Source organism: Schistocerca nitens, chromosome 1 (assembly GCF_023898315.1).
Source record: "Schistocerca nitens isolate TAMUIC-IGC-003100 chromosome 1, iqSchNite1.1, whole genome shotgun sequence".
Taxonomy (NCBI): domain Eukaryota; kingdom Metazoa; phylum Arthropoda; class Insecta; order Orthoptera; family Acrididae; genus Schistocerca; species Schistocerca nitens.
This window is the reverse complement of record NC_064614.1, coordinates 470,841,138-470,867,265: the sequence shown is the minus strand read 5'-3', so window position 1 is coordinate 470,867,265 and position 26,128 is coordinate 470,841,138.

The following is a 26,128-nucleotide window of genomic DNA, read 5'->3' as shown; positions in this document are numbered from 1 at the left end:
TCACAAGCCTGAGTGCACCATCAGACGTCTTTCCTGGCGTCACGACCGCGATCGCCGCCGGCCCAGCGTGCTGGTGTGTCTGGGGGAGGTCGGTACTTAACACTGCGACGACACGCAATCTGTCAGGCCGGCGCGGCACGCCACCGCGGATCTGCTGACGCATCCTGCGTTTTCGAGCTGTGCGTGTTATTTTAATAAGCCGAGCGAGATTAATTGATTGCGAAATATAAAAAAGTGTGCGCTGTCAGTGCGGGCGATGTTTTCAGCTGGTGCTGGGGCGCAGCTGCGTGGGGAGGCGCGTGCTGGCCGCTAATGGAGATTGATGGCCGGTCGGTCGACCTGAGGAGGGGCGCAATCACGGGCCGCGCCAGCCGCCTGCCTGCCTGCCTGCCTGCCGGCGCTGCGGCGTCCAGCGCCCGCCTTACCGCGACTCGCCACTGGCTGCGCGGGGCAAGCACGCGTTCGCAGCCGGACAAATGCGAGGCGTGTGGGAAAAGTAATGAGGCTCATTTTGTATGTACCACAGTTTTAATTTTTTTTTTTTTCAAACAACAGACATCTTGCTGTAAGGAAGTTGGAAAAACTGCTGAGGTCATCGGTCCCTAGGCTTACACTCTACTTAATCTAACTTAAACTGACTTACGCCAAGGACAACACAGACACACCCACGCCCGAGGGAGGACTCGAACCTCTGACGGGGGGAGCTGCGAGAACGTTCCTCAAATTTCCGCTGTTCCATTTCCGTAACACACAACAAAACACAACTTCACCGATGGCGCTCTCGAAAATCACGGGTACGCTGTACGGAGCAGAAAGTCGGACTTGTGAACATATGGAAGCGATGAACACACCGCTCTACGCAACAGAGCTTTGTCATATCGCTCGCGATGTTCTGTATCTCATTACTTTTCTGACACACCTCGAAGCACAAAAAATTTGTCGACCACAGGCGACGTCGCGGCGGCGTGGTTCGTTTCGTCCTTGCACCTAGCTGTGAACTCGATATAGCACATCGTCGGTAGGAAAGCCGAGCAGAAACCTACCGTACTGCAACTCGCACCAGGCTGCATACAACGTAACTATTCCAAGAATCGGAAAAAGGTCTTAACTTTGAATGAAAGGTGGAAATACTGGCAAAACTTGGGTATATTCTGAAACTTGATAATGTGCACGTTCACTGCTAATCCCTTGCTAATCTTAACACAGTCATGCACAAACCTTTCATTCACGTTAGCAAGTTTATGGTAACGTATTTCCCGAAATCTGAACAGTTACTAAGCACGGATTGTTCTTAAATGAAAATGCTCGGCATACTATTAGGTTTATCGGTGTCTAATGCACTCAGGTTTTTAGTCACTAATTTTCTCAGTATGCCACGCGGAATTACTGCCTTTTCTCATACATAAAATTACTTAAAAAATCCGTACTTTCTCAAAAACACGCTTTAAAACACCTTTGAAACTAAAATCGGCAGATTATAACTTCCTTTGGAGCTCATTCTACACACGACCGTGCCTTTGAAAGGCTGGGATCCGACTACTTTAGACTGCTGTAACCATTCTATATCTCCAAGAGAAAAGACGCGCGAAGAACACTCCATTCTGATTGGTAAGTTTTCTTTAAGGCGAATAGAAAAGCATAATTTTCCCGCGTTAGTCCGCGCTTCTCATGACTAACCAATAGACAAATAACACACTTTCGAACTGTACTTTTTCCCGAAATAAGTATTTAACATTCTGATATTTTTTTATACTTTACATTATTAACTATTTTCATTTGCACTAGAAATAGCTTTCCTTTTACCATAAACTTACTTAAAGTAATGTGATACAAAATTCCCCGACGTCTGCATTCACACTGTTTTAAACATTCTCACACTAGTTCGTACAGCGTTTATCAGTAGAACAATGATCTACATATTTACTTTAGACCACATTCACGCATCATTCACACTACTAAAAGAATATACAAAACTGTACAAACATAAATAAACAAACAAGACTTCAAGAAAAAAACAGAAAAATTCATAAAAAATTCTGTTGACCTGTTTCTTGAATGTCTCTGTGCTCTACTGGACTCCGGCGGATGAAAATTAGAACTACGTCCTCGGCTGAACCCACTTCAGACCATCTGTCACTGTGCACGCATGAGACGTTCTCCCAATACACAGGCCCTAGACAGGAGCGATATAAGGCGCTATGCCTCAACATCAAGTGAATATCGCCTCCGTTCTTGGTAATGGCCTCAGATGGGCGGGAAAGACAAACCACGAGTTTCTTCAGATGTATCTTTTCTATCTGAAGCCACTGACTGGCGATTAGACCCAGTAAAATTACCAAATTGCGGGGATACTGTGCACTGCGTTTCACCTACTCTTCCAGAGTGTCTCAGAAATTTTCTATGTGACGATGATGAGATAATTCAGCGAGCCAGTCGAGGTGCGATAAGGTCCGGTGTGTTCGTCAAACGAGGAACGTATGCGGGCAGCTCTGTTGCATCCTGGAACACGGGAGTGGTGACGAGTACCCGTCATTAAAATGGTGAAGCAAGGACAACACTTGGTCAACGAGAATGTTGAGAGAATCACCATGGTTCGTGTTCACGGTAACAAGAATGAGTGTTCCCAAGTTATAATACGAGAAATCACCTCTGTTCTGAACTAAACACTGCGCACAGTGAGGGTTGCGCGCCACATTGGATCGACTGTGCACTCGACTCATTCGATAAGAGTCAAAATCGCGACTCACCGGCCCACGCTATGTCTCTAAGCCAACTTCTTCCAGTTTGTACGTTGTTTCGCCCACTGGGGACGTTCAGGTTTGTATTCCGCTGTAAGCATTGGCCCTTTGTGAGATACTAACTCCGTCAGAACAGGCCTCGGAAGGCCTAGCGGTGCCGACCGACTGCCGTGTCATCCTCTTCTTATAGGCGTCACTGGATGCGGATATGGAGGGGCATGCGGTCAGCTCACTGCTCTACAGGCCGTTGTCAGTTTTCGTGACCGCAACCTCTACTTCTCAGTCAAGTAGATCCTCAATTGGCCTCACAAGGGCTGAGTGCACATCGCTTGCCAACAACGCTCAGCAGACCCAGACGGTCAGCCGGCCGCGGTGGTCTAGCGGTTCTAGGCGCTCAGTCAGGAACCGCGCGACTGCTACGGTCGCAGGTTCGAATCCTGCCTCGGGCATGGATGTGTGTGATGTCCTTAGGTTAGTTAGGTTTAAGTAGTTCTAAGTTCTAGGGGACTTATGACCACAGATGTTGAGTCCCATAGTGCTCAGAGCCATTTGAACCATTTGAACCCAGACGGTCACCCATCCAAGTGTTATCCATGCCCGACAGCGCTTAACTTCGGTGACACGACGGGAACCGGCGTTACCATTGCGGCAAGGCCGCTGGGATTTGTGAGATACACGGCTTAAGACGCCCGTTATGCGGAGTTCCATTCATAATGTTCGGTCGGAAACTAATTTTGATGGAGCAGTATTCACTGACACCAAGAATTCTTGCCAAAACACAACCATGGTGCACATCTGATAGAGAAACAGACTGTGGCGCTGTCATGAATGAGGCATAATTTTTTTTTAACGCTTGTCAAATATTGGTGTGGACTGCTAACTCATTGGAGAAATGCGACATTATAGTCAAGGAGGATTGAAATTCTGTCCTAAATCAGTACAAGGACAACTGCGAGCTCCAGCATCGCCAATGTCTTGTATTATTGTAATAAGCTAAATTGTAGTACTCGTGACAGTTGCTGATCCTTCTCGAGCAGTTTAACAAGAAGCTCGCCGTCTTGTGAGGTAAAGAGGCTACCCAGACCTGGTTAGAATCCACCCGCTGGATTAACAACCCTTGCTACCTTTAAACTGCTCAACCGACCTACGTGTGAATGGTTAGGTAGACCACAGCTTCAGCAACCACGTAACTCGTTGTTGGCATACAATGGACAACATATTTGCTTTGAGTGTCCAGTTTATGACCCACGTTCGATACCAGACTGGAAGCCTGTATTTCCGCTGCCGGTTCAACACAACCTGTGATGTCAGTTGTCTCGTTACTGGTCAGAAACCACATAATTAGTGTATGCATTTGTGTTGTTCTTTAGTGTGTGCACCCCATGTATTGTATAAGTATCGGTGTGGGAACTTTTCAAAATATGAAATCCCATAAACGGCACGCACTAGAATCCAGCAACAAACACAACTCATATTCTAATTTACTCTACTTTTAGTTTGTTGATATATAGGCATTGTTTCATTTAAAAAGCGTATGTTTTGCACCAAAAATACACTTTCTAAGTATTATTAAAATCTTTTTATTGGCTAACAATACGAGCCCCTGCCTACTAATCCATTCTGTGAAAACCACGCATCAATAGCACTTACCATTTCTGCAATATTTGATAATATTTTCGGTTTTTTCACTTTACCTTTTCGTTGAGGGAATTGCATTTTCTAGTGCTACATGATAAATCTGTATTGTTTTCTTTATTTTTACAACAACTTCCCTTTGTTTCATGTTATAAATCAACAATTTTCAAATAAAACTTGGATTAAACATTGACAATTTTAATTTTGTTATACATACTATTTACTTTTAAGAGACAGACAGGAGGATGACTGTGTACAACAAATATGTTCCTTAGGTTACGCGGCCCTTTATATATCCTCACTCAGTTTCTAGACCGTTCACCGCCTCCGGTTCATGTGGGAGCCTAGCAAGACACTGATCGCATACGCAAAGAAAGTGATCGTTATGAGGTAACGGCCGATAGATACGCAACGCACCTAAAGCACAAGAAACGTAGATACGATCTTAACCGATCATAGCTGCAAAGAAAACTACCGTAGTTTTCCCTTACCTGATAGTCTACGGTAGCCTACGGTAGTTTTACATCACTAGTCACAATCGTTAATCAGCATAGTCCTCTTCCTCGAATTTACATGGCAATAATTGGAATAATTGTTGAAACGTTCCTTCCCGTTCATGCCAAGGATCTAGAGCCTACATACTCTTAGTGGTGTGCGGGACGTGAGACGAATCGCGCTGTGTAGTGGTACGTAGACTACCCGCGAGTCGTTTGTTGTCAGATCCGGATTTATTATATGTCCTCCTACACATAGGCTGTCATGCTAAAAAAGGGTTACCAACCTCGCATTAACCCCAGAGATAGAGTTGAAATAGATGTCTCTTGTATACCACTAATCAATGCCCTGTAGCAATCCAGCTATTTTCAAAAGGTCCTCAGACCCGAACACTGGATGGGAAAACGAGTACAGCAAATAGTCGCTACCCGCCCCTAAAAAGTTTATGGTACGAACAGCGTTCAATAAGTAATGCAACACATTTTTTTGGTCGAGTTTCTGTTGAAGAAATGAGTTTATTTTGTTTTTCTTGGGGGGAGGGGGGGGGGGACATCGTGGAAGATTCCCGATTCAGCCCCTATAGTTTAGTGAAGTTCCGATAGGTGGCGGTGCCATGCGTAGCCTTCAAAATGGAGTCTGTAACGGAGCTGCGTTCCGAGACGAGACATGTCACTGAGTTTCTTCCGGCGGAAAAGCAGAGCGTCGTAGATACGCATAGCCGCTTGCAGAATGTTTACGGAGACCCGGCGTTGAACGAAAGCATGGTGAGTAGTTGGGCGAGGCGTTTTTCATCATTGCAACAAGCTCACACAAACCTGTCCGGGCCGGCCGCTGTGGCCGAGCGTCTCTAGGCACTTCAGTCCGCAACCGCGCTGCTGCTACGGTCGCAAGTTCGAATCCTGCCTCGGGCATGGATGTGTGTGATGTCCTTAAGTTAGTTAGGTTTAAGTAGTTCTAAGTCTAGGGGACTGATGAGAGCCATTTGAACCAAACCTATCCGATATCCCAAATGCCGGTCGGCCGCACACAGCTGTGACTCTTGCAATGTTGGAACGTGCAGACACTCTCATTTGAGGTGATCGACGTGTCACAATCAAACATCTCGCTACTCAACTGGATGTCTCTGTTGGTAGTGCTGACACACTCGTCCACCAACGATCAACTCTGAAGTGTATTGTACTACCCTCAGAAAATTGAAGAAACGACTTCAGCTTGTCCGTCACCGCAAAGACGCAAATGAACTTCTCCTTCTCCAGGACAACGCAAGGTCTTACAGAAGTCTGCGCACGCTAGTGGAGCTCACAAAACTTCACTGAACTGTTCCTCCTGATTCACCCTAGAGCCCAGATCTTGCACCTTCAGACTTCCATCTGTTAGGCCCGATGAGGAATGCACTCCGCGGGATGCAGCACGTGGATAATGGGGAGGATGTTTATTTCATTCACTTAACTGTGAACTGGAGAGTAATCTTATAGATGCAGAAATCCGTTGGCTCCGACGTCGACCAGCAGAGTGCTACCATGCCGGCATGCAGGTCCTCCCAGTAAGGCAGCGTAAGGCCATCGCACTGTACGGAGATTATGTTGATAAATAGGGTTTTGTAGCCAAAAGAGTGGGGAATAATATGATGTACTGGAATCCTGAATAAAACCAACATGCTTTCAAGAAAAAATGTGTTTCACTGCTTATTGAACGGCCCTCAACCTCCTCCATAAACAAATCAGGATAAAACTCTGAAAGAGCGAGGAACACGCGCAAAAATACCACAAGTTTTCACTGGAACAAACAGAATTTTATTGCCTTCTGTGAAACCCCACTTACTCCGCCTCATTGTTATCAACCACTACTTCCAGCTAGCTGATATCTCCACTTTCTAGAATGAGATCTCTGTCCACCTATCAAATGCTGTCTCATTAAGTTGCTCCCTTTCTCACAAAAATCAGAAAACAACATTGTTGAAAACTTTCTCCAGATTTCATGCGTTCCACACTTCTACAATCTCAGCTGCGCGCTAGGGGAGAGCCCACGACTCCCTGGTACCATCACGAGAGCTGTCGGCTTACTTCCCGATTTCGCGAACTACAACTGCCCTCGAAACTACTTTAACCTGCAGACCTCTCGCCCAGTCAGCCTCCAGAATAGAATGCAGGCAGTTCCATTTACCATTTCCTATTAACGCTTATAGGACTTGCTGTAAGCTGCTACTACATGCCAACTCCTTCAGAAGGCTTCTCAAAGCCTATTTCCCGGGTTCGATTCCCGGCGGGGTCAGGGATTTTCTCTGCCTCGTGATGACTGGGTGTTGTGTGATATCCTTAGGTTAGTTAGGTTTAAGTAGTTCTAAGTTCTAGGGGACTGATGACCATAGATGTTAAGTCCCATAGTGCTCAGAGCCATTTGAACCATTTTTTCAATGCCTATTAGCGAATTGAGCCATGGAGCGCTACCTTTGTGCGGACGTCCTCTTTGATTCATACATCGATAGTAGTCAACTCTTTGATAGCGACTAGAGGATATTGTGGAGGGGAGTGGATGCTCGGATAGTGCTCGCTTGGTAAATGGTCGCCGGAAAACAAGGAGGGACTGCGTTCGTTGAGACGTAGCCTTGCGCTCGTTATTGACTTAGGTGCGAATGGATGGAGCTCGCCTATATTGCAATGGTGTTTTGAAGCGCGTCGCGGCGAGAGGGCTCGCTGGCCTGGGGTATAGCGGGCGGTGACTTCTACTGAACGCCTCGAGAGGTGTCATGGCGGTTGTGATACTGCAATGAGACTGTGACTTCTCACTAGGATTGTGAACATCCTGGAATACGACGTGACTGTTCGGCTTGTTGCAGAGGTTTCCTTTGTTTAATGGTGAGCTCTGATAATTTCGTTGAGAAATTATTATTCCTATGTAGAAACCTACCAGCATTATCGCGCTCTCGTTTTCTGCCACCATGAGGTTTTAGGAAAAAAGGGCGAGACTCCCGGAACGAGTTGGGTGCAGTTATCCAGGCTGTGATAAAGAAATTAACGTGTGCCGAGCGCGAGAAAGTTGGCGACTGAGATTGTCAGTGGTTAAATAATTACCTAATTTTGTAAGACACTGGTCCGGGCCGTTGTACATTAAATGGTTATTTTGAGTCGGTTCGTTAAGCAGCACTATAGTTGCTAATGTCCAAGTAGTTAAATTTTATTATGTATGAGAATGTGAAAGGATTTCTTTTAAACTGTGTGTGTTCATTTTTTGTCAGCCAGTGCTTGTACTTTTTTCATGTGTTCCAGATAGCTTAATAACTGTGCTTGTAAAACTTCATGCTTGTGCTGATGACTGATGGTGGTTATGATTGCATGTCGTGGCTTACTGGTCCCTTGTTACCGCTACGTGTAATTATTCCGTCACCAGAAGCTAGTAGCTACGCCAGCTGTTTCAGGGGTGATGCGTAAGTCTGTTATTACTGTAGTTCTGGAGACAAGGTGCAGCCATAATTACGTGCAAAAATTAAGTCTTTAAGCGGATCAGAGAGCAGTTCAGTTGACAGAATGCTATGCAAGATTTTAACTGGTTCCTAACGCTATTAGTGTCCTGTAATTTTATTTCAGTCACTGGTAAATTCTGTCGCTGTAACAATTCTTTCGCTTTTAGTCTCACTAATATTCTGCAGTTTAAAACTAACTGAGCGTTTTGAGGTTGAAACGAGAATTTCCGATTGAGTTTTCTTGTATCCATTGTGGACGTCTTCAATTAAAGGTGTAATTAAGATTATGTTTATTTTCTGGGAAATTCTATCTGTAATAAATGCTCTTTAAAGTACATTGTGTGTTTATTAGCTATCACAGCCCCTCACCACTCCACCACCTATCTCCTGGCTATCGCGACATTACACAAACAGTGGCCATTCTGTGGAAATCACGCGCTTTTGAAAACAACAGGACGATGGACGCGTTATCTCCAGGCTGTAGAATAGCCTTGTCCCCTGGAAACTGGAAAACCGACGCTGGAGTTTACAATAGCGAACACCACTACCCGACGGGCACGGCTGCGAACCGATATGTTAGTCACATTAGAATGATAGAATTGTCCTTAACTCCAGATCGAACAGTTAAAAGCAGAATGAAATACAAAGGAATTAATGTTTTGTCACCTCGAGTGTGTGCAATACCGAATAGAAGATCCAAAATTTATGCCTACTGTTGCAGAACATGAAACAGTAAAATGAATAAAAAAAGGCACTTTCTACTCGCACAATATTCCTGCTTGTCACATACGCACACGTCTGCAGATGTGGAGCTCCCCCCCTAGCAACAGGACTGAAAGCCGAGTCGTTGTCAGAGGGCGGCGGGCCGCACGCGCGGTGTTCCGCATTATCATGCTAACGACAGGCCGCTACTCGTATTAGCATTTTCGCTTCCTGCCGCGCCGGCCGGCCGCCCAATAACTGTATTAATTGCCATTAATATGCACTATTAGCGCCCGCAACGCTCCGGCGCCGCTTCCCCTGGCCGGTGGGCAGCCCCGCGCTACACACCGATAAAAACCAACGCGGCGCGCCCCCATCCTATCGGCGCTTCATTTTCGAACATTTTCATGTGGCCGCTGCTGGCCTAATATTGCTGCCGACGGCACCCATCTCTTTGTCCCCAGCTGAATGAAAACGCTCATATGCATACCGTTCGCTTCTCGAGAAAATATGCGACTCTTGCACAATATCAACTGATTTTAAACTTGTATGATGTGAATGGGGCTATCAGTCTTGTGCTATGAACGACGGTAATATTTATATTCTTGCTGTCATAAATCAAATGACAGATGTGACTGATGTTACAGAAAAGGACTTCCTAATTTAGTCCGTCCATTTTATCAGTGTCGTAATAATCGCATATTAACTGAAAATTCCTAAAACAGCATGTCGGAATCGTAATTAATAACGAAATAGTTTCCAGCTACTCACATCAATCAATAATAAGCGAATCTTATCCTGTATGAGAATAGTCTCAAATTCTGAATGTGACGCCTTACATGGAACGAAATTGTTCTGTCGGGTTGGTTTCATTTGCATTTATTTATTTAAGCTGAACTGATGAGGGCCATCGGGTCATCTCTTACATCAGACCAGGATTTCACTCACACAGTACCTTCTTTACATCACAGATACCTAAGAAATAACAATTTTAATATGGCAAATAGCATTAAAGTGATTGAAGTGTCTATAAGACAATATGAGTAAATGATAGTACGAACTACTGAAGTTGATACTGGCATTACTTCTATTACTGCTGCTGCTGCCACTGATAATAATAATAATAATAATAATAATAATGACAATAACAACAATGGCAGATTTAAAAATAATTTTTAGAAGCGCAAAACAAATATTTTCTGATACAGCGAGTCCTCGGGAAAAGGACATACGGGGATAAAGAGTGTGTACTGGGAGAACGATAGTCGTTATTGTTGCTTGCGTTGACATCTCATTGTTCTGAAGCTGGAGACTGATATAATGCAGAACATTCCAAAGTAGATTTCCCGCTACTGAGAACAACTGCGAGAAAGTGGCTCAACGATAGAGCGCGACGGAGATGGTTTTGCTCTGATGGAAACGGGTGTTTTTTGTTCGTATTTGCAAATAGTTCGGGAATGGTTAGTATGATGTAAAAAGGTCCTTTAAAATTTTGAAATCAGCATTGTGCTTTTCGTGAAAGCTGAATGATTGCGACTACTTCTGACGCCCTAGCTGCTTTATACACACTTTAAGGCAGCAACTTTCTGTCTTCCAAAATTAATTGCGCTGTGTTAGTGTCAAGCACGCATTGTAGAACTATAGCTCGCTGAGAAGTACTTCGTGGATGAGTATACGAAATTTGTTAGTTTCATACAGAGAGAAAACATGTGTCATATCGAAAGGTTTCAAGTTTTTATGGAAAACCTATTCAGCTGACACAGAAAGTCACTGTTGCATTATACTACAAATACCTCACCAATACATAGCGCAAAATCGTGACACGGGGAAAATATAATGAAAACATCGCAAATTCTGGTTTCGGAAGTAGGACACTGTGAGTGCTGAGTGTATTAACGTATATTGTATTTAGAAAATGATTAGTTTTTCGCCAAATACACTCTAAGGGAAAGAAAAGACGACGCACCACGAAAGAATTATACAAATGAGAAATATCCGAATAAGACGCAAATCGGTAGATGTGGTGTACATGTACAGACAAGCATATGACTACAATTTCAGAAAAATTGGATGATTTATTCAAGAGAAAGAGCATCAAAAATTGGGCAAGTCAACAACGGGTTGGTCCTCCTCCGGCCGTTATGCAAAGTGTTTTACGTTTGGCATTGATGGGAAGAGTTGTCGGATGACCTGCTGAGGGATATCATGCCAAATTCTGTCCAATTGGCGCGTTACATCCTCAAAATCTCAAGTTGCTTGGAGGGCCCTGCCCACAGTGCTCCAAACGTTCTCAATTGGGATGACATCCCACGATAGGGCTGACCAAGGTATGGTCTGGCAAGCACGAAGACATGCAGTAGAAACTCTCGCCGTGTGGGGGCAAGCATTATCTTACTGAAATGTAATCCCAGGATGGCTTGCCATGAAAGGTAACAAAACGGGGTACAGAATATTGTCGCAGTACCGCTGTGCCGCAAGTGAGCCGCAAAACAACCAAAGGGCTCGTACTATGAAGTGAAATGGTGCCCCAGGCCACCACTTCAGGATGTCGCTTCGTATGGCAGGCGACAGCTCAGAGATGGTATCCCACCGCTGTCCAGGGAATCTCTAGAACGTCTTCGCTGCTGATCGGGGCACATTCGGCGTGTAATATCATTGACTGGAATAGAATTGTCTTCAGTGATGAGTCCTGCTTCGAACTGAGCGCAACGACAGCAAAGACCTGCTTGGAGACAGCCCGGACAGAGGTGGGATACGAACATCACTATCGCCTGCCATAAGGTCCGATAATCAGGAGGGATGATCTGATGCGCCATTTAATTTCACAGCAGGATAACTTTGGTTGTCATCCGAGGCTCCCGTACAACACAGAGGCATGTCGAAAATATTCTATGCTCCGCTTTGTTGCCTTTCGTGCAAGTCATCCTGGGATTACATTTCAGCAAGATAATTTCCTTCCATACACGGCGAGAGTTTCTACTGCTTATCTTCGCGCTTGCCAAACCCTATCTTTGCCAGCAACGTCCCCAGATTTCACCTCAGTTCACAACTTTTGGAGCATTAGTGATAGGGCCCTCCAACTAGCACGGGGTTTTGACGATCTAACCCACCAATTGGACAGAAACTGGCACTATATCCCTCAGGAGGACATCCAAGTGCTCCATCAGTCAATATCAAGTCAAACAATGTACTCAAAATATTGAGACCTCACAGCTCTGTTCCACAGCGGTTATATGGTCTTCCAAAAATACACAAAGAAGATCTGCCATTACGGCCTATTCTGAGCAGTTTCGATGCTCCAACGTATAACTTAGCGAGCTATCTTCACTGTGACCTTTTGTGAAGAAGTGCTCAAATCACTTTCGCAACTCCGGTGACTTTATTAATAGACTGAAGTCACTTCGACTCACTCAACGAGTCACACTTATCAGTAAGCTTCGAAAAAATTGTTCAAATGGCTCTGAGCACTATGGGACTTAACATCTAAGGTCATCAGTCCCCTAGAACTTAGAACTTTTTTTTTTTTTGGTTATCAATCTACTGACTGGTTTGATGCGGCCCGCCACGAATTCCTTTCCTGTGCTAACCTCTTCATCTCATAGTAGCACTTGCAACCTACGTCCTCAATTATTTGCTTGACGTATTCCAATCTATGTCTTCCTCTACAGTTTTTGCCCTCTACATCTCCCTCTAGTACCATGGAAGTCATTCCTTCATGTCTTAGCAGATGTCCTATCATCCTGTCCCTTCTCCTTATCAGTGTTTTCCAAATATTCCTTTCCCCTCCGATTCTGCGTAGAACCTCCTCAAAAACGGTTCTGAGCACTATGGGACTTATCATCTGTGGTCATCAGTCCCCTAGAACTTAGAACTACCTAAACCTAACTAATCTAAGGACATCACACACATCCATGCCCGAGGCAGGATTCGTACCTGCGACCGTAGCAGTTGCGCGGTTCCGGACTACGCGCCTAGAACCGCTAGACCACCGCGGCCGGCTAGAACCTACTCATTCCTTACCTTATCAGTCCACCTAATTTTCAACATTCGTCTATAGCACCACATCTCAAATGCTTCGATTCTCTTCTGTTCCGGTTTTCCCACAGTCCATGTTTTATTACCATACAATGCAGTACTCCAGACGTACATCCTCAGAAATTTCTTCCTCAAATTAAGGCCGGTATTTGATACTAGTAGAGTTCTCTTGGCCAGAAATGCCTTTTTTGCCATAGCGAGTCTGCTTTTGATGTCCTCCTTGCTCCGTCCGTCATTGGTTATTTTACTGCCTAGGTAGCAGAATTCCTTAACTTCATTGACTTCGTGACCATCAATCCTGATGTTAAGTTTCTCGCTGTTCTCATTTCTGCTACCTCTCATTACCTTCGTCTTTCTCAGATTTACTCTCACACCATACTGTGTACTCATTAGACTGTTCATTCCGTTCAGCAGATCATTTAATTCTTCTTCACTTTCACTCAGGATAGCAATGTGAAAGGTCTCTGTTGGATTCCTTTCATGTTTAATTTCTCAAATTTGTTGTCTTTTACGGCATAAATTCCTTTTCTAAATTTACTGTGGCGTTTCTGACTATCTGGGAGGAGACTGAGTAGTGGAACGTGTTACTTTTACACGTAAACAAGAACGATCTGTCACACTACTACACTTTAAAACACAGTTTATATGTAATTCATGTCACACAGTCTCATACGGAACCTACATCCGCTTTCTTTTATATACTGTATACGATAAGATACTGTCATCCCCATTCCCTTCTGTGTGAGAGGATGAATGAGCAAATGTATTTCTAGTTGTATGCTTGAGGGTAGCAGACAAGCCTGTCTGATAGAGAACAGTAGGACCAACGTCGGAACAGGTAGCTACGCTTTCTAAAAGCAGAGAGGTTTCTATTCTTAGTATGGTCCTGGCCGACCGTTGTCATGTTGGTATAGGAAGCTGCCCCTCTGGCCCCTTCCGTTTGTCTGTGTGAGCCACCCTCAGGAAGCACGCTCGGTAGTAGGGAGTTGCAGTCTGGTAGTAGGCAGTAGCAGTCTGGCGGTGGCGAGCGTCTGAAATGGTAAGATCTCCGGCTAAGCGCGTGTCTGCTAAGTCCGTGGGACAATGGATTTGTTAAGTTCAGCCTAACTGAGAATTTAATCACCTTTATTTCGGGTTAGCTCTAAAATATCTAAGGTTATCTTAAATTGCAGCGTAGTGTAATTCTCGTGTGAAGTTCATATTATTTTCCGATAGCTGCTTTGTCACTACTTTATGAGTAAAGCGGAACCACGTGTTGGTCAGTAACTCTAACTAAGATCAATCTTAAATGCGAATGCTTGTGTGGTTATAGCGTCTCGTCTTAACAATATTTTCAATATAGCAACTTTTCTTTATGTTCAACCCACGTGGGGTGTACTTTGCGAGACCAGTACCACGTGCTTATATAACTGTTTGACCCGTCAGGTTAACAGTAAGACGTTAACAACCAGTTCGAGGTTTTCCTTTTGTAAATTGCTTTTTGATCTAATTTATTTTAATTATCGAAATTATTGTGGAGTTATACGCTTTGTGTAAACCAAGTTGACCACGTGAAGCATGTGGTGTAATCATCAAAGTAGCCCTCAGCTATTCTTTTCGCGAAGATTTCACAAAGAGTTAATATGAATTTAGTATACCAGTGTGTGGTAATTACATGACGGACAGGATTGTGCTACGAACGTAATTTCTTTGGGTAAAAATTTGAATCTGTTTGTAGTGGTTAACTTTCTCTTGCATGCGTTTCAACGTTCTTTGTGTGTTGTTTTATGAATGCAGTGTTGTATGCAGACTCCCAATCTTGGCTCCATAATTGATGTGTTCCGTAAGATTTTCACCATCCTAAATAAGGCACCAGCTTGTTACGAATAAAATTTAATATGCTGAAATTTCATGACCAATCTTAAAAATAAATTTCCAAATATAAACTGATTTCTTTCTTTTTATTTAAATTCTCCTATATATATATATATATATATATATATATATATATATATATATATATATATTACGGGAAAACGTTACAAATGTCATCAGCGAATCGTATCATTGATATCCTTTCACCTTGTATTTTAATTCCACTCCTGAACCTTTCTTTTATTTCCATCATTGCTTCCTCGATGTACAGATTGAAGAGTAGGGGCGAAAGGCTACAGCCTTGTCTTACACCCTTCTTAATACGAGCACTTCGTTCTTGATCGTCCACTCTTATTATTCCCTCTTGGTTGTTGTACATATTGTATATGACCCGTCTCTCCCTATAGCTTACCCCTACATTTTTCAGAATCTCGAACAGCTTGCCCCATTTTATATTGTCGAACGCTTTCTCCATGTCGACAAATCCTATGAAAGTGTGTTGATTTTTCTTTAGCCTTGCTTCCATTATTAGCCGTAACGTCAGAATTGCCTCTCTCGTCCCTTTACTTTTCCTAAAGCCAAACTGACCGTCACCTAGCGCATTCTCAATTTTCTTTTCCATTCTTCTGTATATTATTCTTGTAGCAGCTTCGATGCATGAGCTGTTAAGCTGATTGTGCGATAATTCTCGCACTTGTCAGCTCTTGCCGTCTTTGGAATTGTGTGGATCATGCTTTTCCGAAAGTCAGATGGTATGTCACCAGACTCATATATTCTACACACCAGCGTGAATAGTCGTTTTGTTGCCACTTCCCCCAATGATTTTAGAAATTCTGATGGAATGTTATCTATCCCTTCTGCCTTATTTGACCGTAAGTCCTCCAAAGCTCTTTTAAATTCCGATTCTAATACTGGATCCCCTATCTCTTCTAAATCGACTCCTGTTTATTCTTCTATCACATCAGACAAATCTTCACCCTCATAGAGGCTTTCAATGTATTCTTTCCACCTATCTGCTCTCTCCTCTGCATTTAACAGTGGAATTCCCGTTGCACCCTTAATGTTACCGCCGTTGCTTTTAATGTCACCAAAGGTTGTTTTGACTTTCCTGTATGCTGAGTCTGTCCTTCCGACAATCATATCTTTTTCGATGTCTTCACATTTTTCCTGCAGCCATTTCGTCTTAGCTTCCCTGCACTTCCTATTAATTTCATTTCTCAGCGACTTATATTTCTGTATTCCTGATTTTCCCGGAACATGTTTGTACTTCCTTCTTTCATCAATCAACTGAAGTATTTCTTCTGTTACCCATGGTTACTTCGCAGCTACCTTCTTTGTACCTAAGTTTTCCTTCCCAACTTCTGTTCAAATGGTTCAAATGGCTCTGAGCACTATGGGACTTAACATCTATGGCCATCAGTCTCCCAACTTCTGTGATGGCCCTTTTTAGAGATGTCCATTCCTCTTCGACTGTACTGCCTACTGTGCTATTCCTTGTTGCTGTATCTATAGCGTTAGAGAACTTCAAACGTATCTCGTCATTCCTTAGTACTTCCGTATCCCACTTCTTTGCGTATTGATTCTTCCTGACTAATGTCTTGAACTTCAGCCTACTCTTCATCACTACTATATTGTGATCTGAGTCTATATCTGCTCCTGGGTACGCCTTACAATCCAGTATCTGATTTCGGAATCTCTGTCTGACCATGATGTAATCTGATTGAAATCTTCCCGTACCTCCCGGCCTTTTCCAAGGATACCTCCTCCTCTTGTAATTCTTGAACAGGGTATTCGCTATTAGTAGCTGAAACTTGTTACAGAACTCAATTAGTCTTTCTCCTCTTTCATTCCTTGTCCCAAGCCCATATTCTTCTGTAACCTATTCTTCTACTCCTTCCCCTACAACTGCATTCCAGTCGCCCATGACTATTAGATTTTCGTCCCCCTTTACATACTGCATTACCCTTTCTATATCCTCATACACTTTCTCTATCTGTTCATCTTCAGCTTGCGACGTCGGCATGTATATCTGAACTATCGTTGTCGGTGTTGGTCTGCTGTCGCTTCTGATTAGAACAACCCGGTCACTGAACTGTTCACAGTAACACACCCTCTGCCCTACCTTCCTATTCATAACGAATCCTACACCTGTTATACCATTTTCTGCTGCTGTTGATATTACCCGATACTCATCTGACCAGAAATCCTTGTCTTCCTTCCACTTCACTTCACTGACCCCTACTATATATAGAATGAGCCTTTGCATTTCCCTTTTCAGGTTTTCTAGTTTCCCTACCTCGTTCAAGCTTCTGACATTCCACGCCCCGACTCGTAGAACGTTATCCTTTCGTTGATTATTCAATCTTTTTCTCATGGTAACCTCCACCTTGGCAGTCCCCTCCCGGAGATCCGAATGGGGGACTATTCCGGAATCTTTTGCCAATGGAGAGTTCATCATGACACTTCTTCAATTACAGGCCACAAGTCCTGTGGATACACGTTACGTGTCTTTAATACAGTGGTTTCCATTGCCTTCTGCATCCTCATGTCGTTGAACATTGCTGATTCTTCCGCCTTTAGGGTCAATTTCCCACCTCTAGGACAAGAGAGTGCCCTGAACCTCTATCCGCCCCTCCGCCCTCTTTGACAAGGCCGTTGGCAGAAGGAGGCTGACTTCTTATGCCGGAAGTCTTCGGCCGCCAATGCTGATTATTTATCAAAATTTAGGCAGTGGCGGGGATCGAACCCGGGACCGAAGACGTTTTGATTATGAATCAAAGACGCTACCCCTAGACCACGGGTGTACTTAAACCTAACAAGCCCAAGGACATCACACACATCCATGCCCGAGGCAGGAGTCCAACCTGCGACCATAGCAGTCGCGCGGTTCCGGACTGAAGCGCTTAGAACCGCTCGGCCACCGCGGCCGGCTACTAAGCTTCAATTTCATTTAATTTTTCACTAGGGTCCCTCTCATGGACTCACTGCCACTCATCGCCAGTAAGTTCGAAGCTGATATAACAGCACTATTTAACCATGCCCTTTCCTCAACTTGCTTTATATTCAACAGTGATCTTTGTGAGAAAATTGACGGTGTTGCGATGGGTCGTCCTTTCTCCCCTCTGGTAGCTTTTTTTTTTTTTTTCATTCGGCAGAGATCAAGCGAAAAATTTTCTGGAGATATTTGAATGATACTTCTGTAGTATGGCCCACGGCGAAGACGAACTGTCACACTTTTTGCAGCATCTGAATTTTATCCATGTTAATATCAAATTTACGGTGGAAATGGAGAAGGGCGACTGCCTGCCATTTCTGGACGTCTTAGTCAATTGGAAAAAGGATGGCTCAATGGGGCATTCCGTTTACCGTATGCGCCCCCATACAGATGTGAATGCAGACGTCTAGCTGCCACCACCCGTCATGAACTACGGGCGTCTTTCGAATGTTGGTGTACGAGGTACATGTTATGTTTGGCAGAGACAGCCTTGCAAAGGACCTGGAACACATACAATCCGTCTTCCAGCGGAAGGCTGGAATCTACAGAATCCTCTTCCAGTGTGGAAAAGCCTACATTGCTCAGAAAAGTTGGTCGCCACACTCGTCTTTCGCGGCCCAGAAAGTCGGCTATAGCCGAGCATTGTATCCCTACAGGACATTCCATGGAATATTCTGGCACGGAAGTCTTGGCCCCGACGAGATACCTCTGGGATTAATTATTTAGGAATCGATGGAAATACGTTAGCTGCAGGATCTTATTAATCGTGATGACGATTTTCGACTGGATAAGGCTAGGGACCCGGCGATTTCTTTACAAACAGTTTTTGGTATAAAGATAGCGAAGTCATCTAGAAATCTCCAACGCAAAATACTCTCCTGAAGATGTCTGTATGGTTGTCAGCCGAAATATTGTGGTAAGAAGTCGAGGTTATCAGGCTGCAACCCCGAAACTTCGTGGAATACTCTTTACACAAGGAAAATTTCAAAAATCACTAGAGACACAACTCTTTCCTTCCACGCTGCAGGCCTCCAGTCACGTATTTGGTGATAAAATTAGTGAAAAATACTTACAATTATTTTTTTGTCTTTCAACAGCAATCAGTAGGAAGGCTAGTTTTTCGATAGACTTAGCGGCGGATGAAATCTACCTTCTTTGGAGCATGGTTACCGTCCCCCATACACCAATTTTTTTGTAAAGCGAAAGTGCAGCTCTTTCACAGTCACAATATGGCGTGCAAAACCAATTACATTCTTCTCCGAAACATTCGTTTTAGGGTTAGTATCGGCAGTGTTAACGAAGTCCTCTGTAGTAAATACTTGAAAATATTTTCTTCCTTTTGGTAGGTCCATTGTGTCAGCTATTTCACACATTAGTAATTGCCGATTTCCCATTACCACACGTTTCACTTTCCAAGTACTTCATATGCGGTTGAACTTTTGGGAAATCTGCACGGTACAATTTTCGATATAAATACGGCAACGATAGAATTTAGAATAATATTTGTAATCGTGGAGAATGAAAATGGAGGTCCCTTTCAACATTCATCAACTCCAGTTCAGGTTGAAGATAAACCGTACAAGAATTTACTAACGCCAAGGTGTTCTAGTTTATCCATTCGAACGACACAAACCCAGACACAAAGTTACTGTTTATTGTGTACATGACTACACATCATCGGAGGGTAATTAAACGATTATAGTAGCAATTCTTCGTGGCAGGTAGATATAGCATTACTGTTGTGCGGTTTCGTGTTGTTAAAAGGGCTGGCGGGTATGCAATGGCCGTGAACAGCGTCAGATGTTGAGTGACAACTGTGGGACACGGAGATGCCACGTACTCATGTGGGACAGCGTTACCTGTAACAATTTTTGTGTCGTTTCCTTACAATGGACGACTCCAGAAGATATTTATTGCTGAAAGTTTTTCAGGCATTTCTCTTTAGAACGTTAGGAGCGTCTGTCTGAGTTCTGTAGTAGTGTGGGGGTGGAAATTGCATCTTGCAGGAGCCACAGGGTAAAGGGTACATCTCAGATTAATCCGTTGCGCAGAATGACAGAATACCAGATCAATCCCACGCTCACACTTTGTATGGTCGACGAATCCACAGCCAAGCGAGTAAGCAGTCTGTTTCATAAGTGCGAGGTCTGTGGATCGAATCTCACTACCATTTCTTATTTTTTTTCTTCGTTCTACGTAATTCTAACAGCAGATTTCTTATGGCTGTACGGATTATCAGTATTTAATGACTGATTTATTATTTTCGTAAGGAGATTGGAAATAAAAAAGAAGAACTTTCATTCAAATCATTTTATTTATATTATTGTACCTACATTTACATCAAGTCTAATGTGCAACATATGGAGCACTGCATGAATCAAGATGATACCAATCACAGAAACATGGAAAGCAATAATTATTGTTGCATGCAGCACATGTACTGAACGCCGATTGTTTGCAAAAAAATAAAAAAAATAAAAAAATGGTTCAAATGGCTCTGAGCACTTAACTTCTGAGGTCATAAATCCCCTAGAACTTAGAACTACTTAAACCTAACTAACCTAAGGACATCACACACATCCATGCCCGAGTCAGGATTCGAACCTGCGGGTAGCAGTCGCACGGTTCCGGACTGAAGCGCCTAGAACCGCTCGGCCACAACGGCCGGCGATTGTTTGCACGTGCCTGGTTTTCTTCAGTGTGTGTACAGCAAAACACACTTGCGAACCACGCACATCTATTGTTAGAATTACGTGGGAATGGAAAACAAAAAGTACCGGCAGCGAAATTCTATATAGAGACCTCGCGTTTGTGAAACTAACCGCTTCTTCGCTCGGCTGTGGACTCCTTGAACAAGCGTGACCATCCACAGTATATGCGGTATGTAAAAAAGAATCATCCGATTTGGCACGTCTATATTTATGAAACTAATAAACGTATACAATGAATTTTGTTTTTTGATGAACGGGAAATTCAAAAAGCTTTTTTTTTTCATACCTTTTCATAGGTGTTCAGTATGCCCCCCTTGAGATGCACAGCATATTGCAGTGTGGTATTCAAATTGTTCCCACACTGCAGCGATCACGTCTTGAGTTACAGCTTCCACAGCTGCTGTTATGCGATGTCTCATTTCATTCATTGTTGTTAGTAACGTAGGCACATAAACAGAGTCTTTTATAAACCTTCACAGGATATAATCACATACAGTCATGTCCGGTGACCTTGGAGGCCAGTAACATAGGGCTGAATCATTTGGTCCAGTGCAATCGATACATCGCCCAGTAATCCTTTGATTTAAAAATCCCGCACTTCCATATGGCAGTGTGGCGGTGCCCCGTCCTGTTGCTAAATGAAATCGTTCGAATCAGTATTCAACTCGGAGAAAAGAAAGGTCTCAAGCATATCAAGACAGCCGGCAGGAGTGGCTGAGCGGTTCTAGGCACTTCAATCTGGAACCGCGCGACCGCTACGGTAGCAGATTCGACTCCTGCCTCGGTCATGGATGTGTGTGATGTCCTTAGGTTAGTTAGGTTTAAGTAGTTCTAAGGGACTGATGACCTCAGATGTTAAGTCCCAAAGTGTTCAGAGCCATTTGAACCATTTGAACCATATCAAGATAGGAGCTTCCTGTAACATCGTTCTCGGCAAAGAAAAATGGACCATACACCTTTTCGTGTCAAACTGCACAAAACATATTAAATTTTGGAGAGTCCCTCTCATGTTGTACAACTTCATGTGGTTGTTCCGTACCCCATGTTCTGACATTATGACGGTTCACCTTTCCATCCTGATGGAATGTTTCCTCGTCACTTAACACTAAGTGTGGAAGAAAAGTCATCTTCCATCTTGCCAAGAACGAAATTACAGAACTCCATGAGTTGTTGTTTGTCACCAGCCAGCCGGAGTGGCCGAGCGTTTCTAGGCTCTACAGTTTGGAACCGCGCGACCGCTACGGTCGCAGGTTCGAATCCTGCCTTGGGCATGGATGTCCTTAGGTTAATTAGGTTTAAGTAGTTCTAAGTTCTAGGGGACTCGTGACCTCAGCAGTTAAGTCCCATAGTGCTCAGAGCGATTTGAACCATTTTTTTGTTTGTCATCTTCACGAAGAGCTTGCAGTAGCTGAATTTTGTGTGGTTTCGTGTGTAAACGTCGAGGAAGACATGCCAGACGGAAGTCGGCGGCATGTTGAGCTGTCGAGCTGCTCGGATAACGGATCTCTCCGGACTCCTTGTGAAGCTATGGCGGATGCTTTCGACGTCGTGTCGCAGACACTGGGGGCGGCCGGCGATTTGCCTTTATACAAATAACCCGTTTCTCGGATTTGTTCATGTCATCGCCTAATGCTCTGTACTGTAGGAGGATCCACACCATATCTAGTACGAAAGTCACGCTGAACAGTCATTACTGACCCGCAATGCGCAAAACGTAGAACACAAAACGTTTTCTGTTATCCCGAGATAATTTTACTAGAACTGAAGTGGGCGCACTGTGCTGCTACCAAGCGGGAACCATATAAAACTTAAGACAGCAGAGGTAGAAAATACCGCTTTAGTTGTAAATTACTTAATTTTTCACGACCAGTTTCGGACTGCTATAAGAACATCCTCAGGTGCCGTAGCTGTGCTGTGGTCCCCGAGCACCGCGTGATCCAGGCGCGGAACACGCGGCGCTCCGGGACCACAGCACAGCTACGACACCTGAGGATGGGCTTATAGCATTCCGAAACCGGTCATGAAAAATTAAGTAATTTACAACTAAAGCGGGATCCAGGCGCGGTACACGCGGCGCTCGGGGACCACAGCACAGCTACGACACCTGAGGATGGGCCTATAGCATTCCGAAACCCGTCATGAAAAATTAAGTAATTTACAACTAAAGCGGGATTTTCAACCTCTGCTATAATGCTCAGTTGCGGATGTTCTGCCAACAAGATTGTTTGTAAAACTTGAGAGTTTGTCTTCAGTACGTTGTTGACGCACATATGTCAAATAACATAATAGGTATGATTCTTTTAAATCGGATGATTATTTTTGATACAACCTGTATAAGCACACCTAAGACTTCCATGGCAGATTTTTCTCCCAAACCGTTGACAGTTACGCCTTCGTGTTTAAATGAGATCCTAGCCGTGCCCTTCACGTCCTGTCAAGATGAACCGAAGCGGCGAGGGGAGGCTGCTAAGGTCCACTTGCGAGGTACGGGCTGCAGAGAGCCAAGTTCCGGCGGCCAGTGGCGCTGGCGCGCCGCGGCTGGCGTCCATTCCAGTTTCCGGAGGCAGCCAATGAGCGGCCGGCTCCACCGCAGCCTCCGCTCGCGCGGGGCGGGGCCGCCTCGCTGACTGACAGCCGCCGCCGCCGCAGCCGCTGCCCTCTGCTACCCCGCGACCCTCACCTGTCACTCTGTCTCGATCTCGCGTTCGCACCAAGACTGCACTTAGTAATGATTGACGCTGGCCCATACACGAGGCCCGGCAATACGAGTATACATGGAGTGTTGCGTAAGACGTAATGCCCCTTCTGTTTCGTGAACGGTTACACATATCCAAACGCGGTTTTCGGCAAATGTTAGACTGTTAGAGCAGGGGTATCCAAACTACGGCCCGAGGGCCGAAACCGGCCCGCGAGGGCCGGCAAGCCGGCCCGCGTTAGCTGGCCGAACATCCCCGGTATCCGGCCCGCCAAATATTTGATGGTTGGTTGGTTTTTGGGGAAGGAGACCAGACAGTGTGGTCATCGGTCTCATCGGATTAGGGAAGGATGGGGAAGGAAGTCGGCCGTGCCCTTTCAGAGGAACCATCCCGGCATTTGACTGGAGTGATTTAGGGAAATCACGGAAAACCTAAATCAGGATGGCCGGACGCGGGATTGAACCGTCGTCCTCCCGAATGCGAGTCCAGTGTCTAACCACTGCGCCACCTCGCTCGGTCCAAATATTTGAGGTGGTACCTATACTGCCAACAATTGAGTATCGAGGCCTATCGCGACCGATACTCCGCGACATTGTCGGAGCTCTACCTTTACAAAGCGGAAGGTCATGGTTAAACTTGTGGCTATCCACAACAAAAAGACAGAGCATTCTCCGTGCGATAGTGAAAAAAAAGAACGATTAACAGACTAGTTTGGCGAAAACATTTTAAGTAAAAAAATTATTTGCATTTTATTCTACTCACGAGTATGGTGCAAGTCTTTCAAATGGACGCTACTTCGGCGACTAGCCTTAGTAATTAATCATTATGGAAGTGCTTCTTAAGCGAGGTTTCACTTTCTTTTGATTACGTTGTAAAATACAAATAGCAAGTAAATCGTATAAAATATTTTTATTTAAAGGCAGTTTAAAGAAAATACAATACCTGGTGTACATAATGATATTGGATATTTTAGTTGTAACTGACGTATAAAATAACTGTAATTAATTTATATCTTGAAAACGCACAGTGTTAGAGTATTCACGTAAAGAAATATAACATCTTAGTGATAATTAGTGAAAAAAATACTCAAATCGTGCAATACATATTTCCATTTTCAGATTTTCCTTGTCTCTTCGAATTCAAACTTTGAATTGTCCCACACTTCGTCGTATCACCTACTAGTACAGAGCATAAAACATTAAAAAACTCGTGAGACACTCGCAATATAGACACAATCACGCAACAGACCTATCAAATATATGCTCTGGCTCTGCTACTCGCTACAAGACTACATAACTAAACTTATTGTTGCGCCGCTTGAAATAACATTGCGTTGACTTACTCTACCTCTGTTATATCTTGCAGTAATAGTGTTGCTAACAATGATTTTGAGATTTCGTTAACTCTGCAGGACGCTTTCGTGAAGAATGTGCAGTGACATACTTTTTTGTCGGTGAAATTCGCCAGGATAAAATACGCCAGAATTTTGGTCAGGTACATCCATCAATCAAAATTATGGAATTAAATAAAAATCGTAGTTCGTTTTAGTGCTAGCTATTCCCACAACCTTAGATTTTTGCGATTTCATCTTTCCTTTAGCCTTACATTACGGTGATCATGGAGTGCTAGGGTGCTTTAATCCCACTAGGTAGATCTTGGCCCTTATGACTTCGTGGAGGAGTCAATGTGGCACGCGGACTAAAAAGTTTGGAGACCCCTGCGTTAGAGCATCGAGGGATTCGCGTGTTTCTGTTTAGTTTATAATTTTTGCGTTAGTATCAACGGAGATATCGAAATAAAGTACATTTAAAAAAAAGAAAAAACGTACTTGTTTCAATATCTCCAGTAAGTGTACTGTCATATCGCTAGTTAAGTTGTGGAGTATCTTTGCGGGCAGCCGCGTCTGTAGAGAGTCGAGCGCGGGACAGGGAACTGTAACGTTGTGTTGTGTTGTGTAGTGTGTAGCTCTGCATGTGAGAGGCATTGTTGGTATGGACGTTGAAGTGTTGCTACAAGTGCTATTACAGTAAAGTGATAAAGTAAGTAAATGAGTCAAAGGATTAGTGTGTTGTGTTTTTGGGCGCATGAGTCAAAGGAAAGTGCGTCAAGAAGTAATTTAAAAATGAGCAGTGCTGCTGATAATGTATTTATGTATCCTCTCGTTGCGTGTCGCACAGTATCAGTCATCCGCGCCGTTTTTGATCTCCCAGAATGAACCAATGTGAATCAGTAAAAATTAGTTACCATAAAAGAGTGCAGTCAAGTGCCATTGTCTTGTAGCGAGCGTGAGGACGTGCGTTCGGTCATCGCGTTCCGAATTTATCAACAATCAGCCGCGCCGCGACGGTTACGCGCAGGCTCGTACAAGTGAGAACTAAGAAGCTGAAAAATTAACTTTACGAACAGTATTATATCATTAGTAGTGTCAAGGAGGACTATTACTAGATATCTATATGTGTGACGAGCGTAAGAACTTTCGTTCGATCATTCGGCTTCCGCATCATGAACAATCACCTGCGTCGTATCGGTTACGCGTACGCTCGTCTTGAATGATATTGTGGACCGATAATCATCAAGGTTGTTAATTGGGATAAACATCTACGACTTAGAATGTAGTGTGTGTGTGTGTTTGATGTTTACGGGCACTAAACAGCGTGGTCATCAGCGCCCCCTTAGAATGTAAACAGTGCAACCTGTGTTTCATTATCGTCTCAGAATATAGATGTTCATACCAGACGTAGGACAGTGTCGTGCTTGACGTTGAGTGGCTCCCCTAAACCCTCTTGCATATTTGGATAGATAATTTC